Source organism: Pongo pygmaeus, chromosome 13 (assembly GCF_028885625.2).
Source record: "Pongo pygmaeus isolate AG05252 chromosome 13, NHGRI_mPonPyg2-v2.0_pri, whole genome shotgun sequence".
Taxonomy (NCBI): domain Eukaryota; kingdom Metazoa; phylum Chordata; class Mammalia; order Primates; family Hominidae; genus Pongo; species Pongo pygmaeus.
The window spans coordinates 17,695,951-17,701,950 of record NC_072386.2 but is presented as its reverse complement, the minus strand read 5'-3'; positions in this window follow the sequence as shown (position 1 = coordinate 17,701,950).

The following is a 6,000-nucleotide window of genomic DNA, read 5'->3' as shown; positions in this document are numbered from 1 at the left end:
AACCATGAGAGATCTTTCTTAAATCTCCACCCTGAGCCCTGTTGGAGTTCCTACAAGTAAAACCTATTAAAGTGTTAGGGCCATCCTAAAACTGGGGCCCTTAGAACTAAGAAGTTTCTCCTACTCAAAGTAATCGAAGCAGGCCCCCTTCACAGGCAGGAACTGGAGTGCACAGAGGCACTGGCAGGGGCAAACTCCACTCACTTGGCCTGCCATGCTCCACCCCCATGGGAGGGGAGCATGCAGGAGACTGGGTGCCGGAGCTGGAGCTAGCGCTATTGGACATCGGCAAGCACGAACTCCATACCAGCCCCCGACAGCATCTACAGGAGGGTGCCCACAACCCCTGATGCCCCAGAAGGAGTGTTACAGTGCCCTTTTAGCTTTGCCATCAATGGATGACTTAAGTGTTAACAGCTCAGTGGAGGCTCAGTGAGACAGCCTTTATACCTGCACTCATGCCCCTGACTTCTTGTCTGGCATCCAGGAGGAATGGAGCCGCACAAATGAATTAAGGATGGTAAATGTGGGGGATTTTATTGCCGATGAAAGTGGATCTGAGCAGGAAGGGGAGCTGGAAAGGGGACAGAGTGGGAAGGTATTCCTCCACTGAAGTCCAGCCATCCCAGGCCAGACTTCTCCTTCTGGCCTATGCGGTCAAGCTGTCCCTCTGAAGTCAAACTGCTTCTTTTCAACATCAAACCATAGTTTCTAAAGTCCAGCTGCTGCTTCTCTTCTCCTCTCTCTGCTGGCTGAGCCTGGGTTTTTCTTTTTTTTTTAATTGAGATGGAGTCTCGCTTTTGTCACCCAAGCTGGAGTGCAGTGGCATGATCTTGGCTCACTGCAACCTCTTCCTGCTGGGTTCAGGTGATTCTCCTGCCTCAGCCTCACAAGTAGCTGGGACTACAGACGGTGTGTGCCACCAAGCCTGGCTAATTTTTTGTATTTTTAGTAGAGACAGGGATTTGCTGTGTTAGCCAGGATGGTCTCAATCTCCTGACCTCGTGATCCACTGCCTCGGCCTCCGAAAGTGCTGGGATTACAAGCGTGAGCCACCGTGCCTAGCTGACCTCGTGACCCACTGCCTCGGCCTCCGAAAGTGCTGGGATTACAAGCGTGAGCCACCGTGCCTAGCTGAGCCTGGGGTTTTTATGGGCACAGAATGGGGTGGTGAGGCAGGCCATGGGTGGTTTTGGAAAAGGCAACATTCGAGTGGGAAAACAGGGATGTAAGTTCTCACTTTGGACCATGGTATTAGGCTTTTTGGCTTCAGGGTGGGGTTTTTGCCAAGGACTCACCCTCTCCAGCCCAGAATTTCTCTGCCTCCTGTCCCTATCACATTCACACTAAGCCTCCAATAATGCATCAAAATTACCACTGAAGAGTTTCTACCAGCTTATGGTTTTTGTGGCCTCTGCTCTAGGTAAGCAGGTCTCCGTTGTGTATCTCTAGAAGTGCTTATCTCTCTAGATTTTTGGGTAACAGTTTGCCCTGTGACCTCAGTTCTGTGATGGCTTTAAAGAAAAGCTTTGTTTCTTCTGGCTCTACTTGTTGTAAGAACTGAAGTGACAACTTGCAATCTATTTACACATTGTTGCTCAAGCAAGAAGTTTGACAGTAACTTTCTAAGAGTTCTTCTCTACTAATTCTATCATCTGTGTTAATTATGAGTCTTCTGTCATGATTGATTTTATCCTCATTATGGATCACATTTTTCTCCCTTGAATTCTTGGTAATTTTTCACTAGATATCACACATTTTGAATTTTGGTATCTGAATATTTTTATTTAAATATTCTCCAGTGAAACAACTATAACTGGTTTAAATTATCTTAAAAATAACAATCTTTTAAAGTCTCTGAAAATCAACTTAAGAGGATACAGAAAGTGAAAAATGTCTTCATAAAATTCTCAGTAAGAATAGTGAGAATTGGAGACTTGGGCCCTGACCTGCTCCCTCTCTCTACTCCCTCTCCACTGCTCAGTGTAACACAATCTCTACTCTGGATAGGTATGGCCACAAAGATGGAGTTCTCTCTATACTCAGCTTTCAGTCAAGAGCTATGATGGCTCCTTTGGAGGCTAAGGCCACCAGCATAGCTCATTCTCCCAACTCCTTAGCACAGAGGCTAAATTCCAGGTGAGTGTAGCCAAGAGGTCAGGAGCTTCCTTCTATCCCCCACTCAGAGGCTCCTCTGTCTCCCACTCAAAGGCTCCATTTCATGCATGGCAGGGTGAGAATGCTTGACACCTTCACCCCAGCTTGCTCAGAGGGAAAGATTCCAGACCAGAGAGGTGAGCTGAGAAGTTCAGAGACTACTGCCCTCACCAGCACCTTCCACCCACAAAAACAGCAGTGTCACTTTGAGAAAAATGGGCCACTGTCTCCAGCCCCAGCTCTAGAGAAGTGGCAAAGAGATTTTTTTCCTGGGGGAGAGGTTATAAAAACAGAGAGCTCTGATGCTCTTCCCAAAGGTTCTGACTTTATTTAAAACAGAGTTGGGGGAGTTCCACTCTAAGGGAACTCTTGAAAACAATGGAGATTTTGTTGGTAAGCAGTTAAGAGGAGGTTTGCAGCTCCATGATAATAAGCCAAACTACAGGCCAGCTAGTTAGGAAGACCAGGTAAAGACCCCTCCTGGGGTCAGAACAAACTTCAAAATCTACCCCTGAAAAGGAACCCAAATTTAATTGGATTAAACATGGGGAACTTCTGGCCCAGGATACTATCATGCACAAGAAAGAAATCAGCTGGAAATTAGTGAACATTAACAGCTGGGTATGACCAACAGAGTCAGACAGCTTAACAGAGAGAACAGGAAAAGAGGCATCCTACCTGAGTTCTGCTAAAACTACTGTCTTCCCAAGGTGACTGTGCCAGTGCCCAAAGCTGTGCCCTCTGAGGAGTGACATTAGAGGCTTGCTACTGTTGGGGAATAGATTTCACCAAAATAGTCCATCCAAGTCACTCAATAACCAAGCAAACAACAAAACAACCAAGCCCCGTGATCAGGGGAATTCGTATCCAGAGTTGCTAAAATGTATTATTTAAAATATCCAATTTTCAACAAAAAAATGGTAAGACATGCAAGAAAATAGAAAAGTATTACCTATAGGTAGGAAAAGAGAAGCAGATAATATAAACTGCTAATGAGAAGGCCCAGATGTGGGATTTGGCAGACAAAGACTTCAAAGCAGTTATAAATTTTGTTCAGAGAACTAACAGTTACCAGAGACTGGGAAGGGTAGTGGGAGGGTGGGGTGAGGGTTGGGATGGTTAATGAGTACAAAACAAAATAGTTAGAAAGAATAAATAAGACCTACTATTTGGTAGCACAACAGAGTGAGTACAGTCAATAATAACTTAATAGCATATTTTAAAATAACCCATTTCCCATTTGCCCCAAGAATACTGCACTGGCAGTGAGCTGTAACTTTCTTTTTTCCTAAATGCAAAATGGGTTAAAGAGTGTAACTGGATTGTTTGTAACTCAAAGGATAAATGCTTGAGAGGATAGATACCTCATTCTCCATGATGTGCTTATTTCACATTGCATGCCTGTATCAAAACATCTCATGCACCCCATAAATATACACACCTACTAGGTGCCCACAAAAATTAAAAATTTTAAAATGTTCAGAGAACTAAAAGTAACCAGGTTTAAAGAGGTATAGAAAGATATGATGACAATGGCTTATGAAAAAGAGGATATCAATAAAGAGAAATTATAAAAAGAATCAAAAATTCTTGAGTTGAAATATACATTAACTGAATCAAAGTTTCACTTGAGTGTCTCAACAGCAGATTTGAACTGGCAGAAGAAAGAATCAGAAAACTTAAAAGATAAGTGGATAGAGAGTATGCAATCCAACAAACAGAAATGAAGAGGACCTCAGCAGAAGGTGGGACACCATTAAACACACCAATATATGCATGAAAAGATTACCAGAAGGACAAGAGAGAGAGAGCAAAAAGCAGAAAAATGTATTTAAAGATATAATATCTGAAAACTTCCCAAATCTGAGAATAAACATTAAACATCTACAAAATTCAACAAACCCCAAGTAGGATATACACAAAATGCTTCACACCAAGACACATCATAGTAAAAATGTTGAATGCTACATGGAGAAAATTTTGAAAGAAGTAAGAGAAAAATGGCTTATCGTATATAAGACAACTCCAGTAAGAGTAACATCTAAATTTTCATTGGAGGTTCTAGTAACTAAGTGTTAAGTATTGCTTACTCTTGGTATAGTTAAATGAGTATTGATTGTTCTGAATGAAGTTAATCAGATATTGACAGAACTTGATACATTTTCTGGGGTTAGCTTCAAGTACCCAATGACTGAATGCTTCTGATATTATCAAAGGACCAGTACAAAATATTCTGTATCAGTTTATCCTGTTTGTTACATTTCTTCAGATGAAGTGACTCACTTGACTGCCCATGCAGTGTGATGCTGTGGAAAGAAATATTGTATTCCATATTAACCTCAAAGTAATGGTTTGATAAACAATTGAAATGAGTAATTAAAATATTTGCTTAAAAATAGGAGATCTGACAAAGGATTGGAGAGCCGAGAGCTGATCTACGAATCTCCAGTATAGTGTTTTTTAACTCATCATGAGAGGACTAAGGATGGGTCTTGGTTGGATAAATGGGTATGTTTTTGTGGTGGCATTGGAGAAGGTAGAAAATAAAAGGGAATTTATATACAACTATTCTCTACTTCACAACAATTTTGTTGTTTCCAATGCTGGATCTGGAAGTCCCTATAATGGGGCTAAAATTAAGGTCCAAGTGTCTGGTAATATTACAAAACCAGACAGTATGCCCACTTTGACTAATGACAAGAATTCCAAAGAGATTAATGGGGTGGATGATACTCTGTCTGCATCTCGGCAAGTTGGGACTGCCTATGCAAATGTTGTGCTGCCTATTGGGTGGAATAGCCATTATTTCTCTGTACTTATCCAATCCATCCCCATATGTGTGCGAATGGACAAATGAAGCAGTTCTGGCATGTCTCATCTTGCTACTGTCACTATAGCCAAATGAGTTACTGACTTCAGGAGGAAAGGTTTGTTTTAAAATTAATGATAAATGAGAGAAAAGTGAATCAGGCTGAGTGAAGAGAGCCAGTAAGTGTGTGTTACAAAAGGGAAAAATCAAAGATAATTTTGATGTCCTAAGAGAGGTTTACAACAAGTGAATAACATGCTCTCTTAGCTTTGACTCAGATGTCCCCTAGGGCAAAAGACTGCCAAAATGTCTCCACTTTAAAAAAATGAAGAAGCTGTAAAATGACTAATCTAATAAATATACTTCCACTATTGATCTATGTCCTTCTAATCAATAAGCAGACTGGAGCTCAGGCCATGACTATGTGAAACAATACTAATGTGGCTGTCTCATATGGTTCGTTTCATAGAGAATTCAATTAGTATAAATGTATACTAATAGAAGTATAAATCTCAATTGATGTATATCATACAATACAGATAGCTGAAGATCAGGGAGAAAAAAATGTACAAAATATGTAGCACTTCCTGTTGGCATTACAGGATGGTTTAAATTCACAACCCCTCAGGGGTGATTACAATTCTTTCAAATCTGTATGTGTGTTTTGATTGCCTATTGATTATATGCTGTTGAAAGCCAAATGATTCCGTCAAGCTAAGACTGATTGTTTTGTTGTAAAAGGCTCTGACCAAAAATTATGGGGGTGGAGTGGAATGCTGTAAAAGGTAAGCCCAGCAGACCTGGAATTAGTGTGAACTGAAGTGTTTGCATATCACTGAACATTGGTCAAGGAATAAAACATACTGATTAATAGTGCTGCTTTTCATCCATGAGTCCAAGATGTTTGGGAGCAGTTTTTAACAGTGCATAAGCAGTGTTTACCGTTAACAGTGAGACATGATTTATGCCTGGTCTCATTGGAACCTTCAGAGTCCTCTGCTGTTGGGGCTTGTTGCCTAGCAAGAATATGCCTA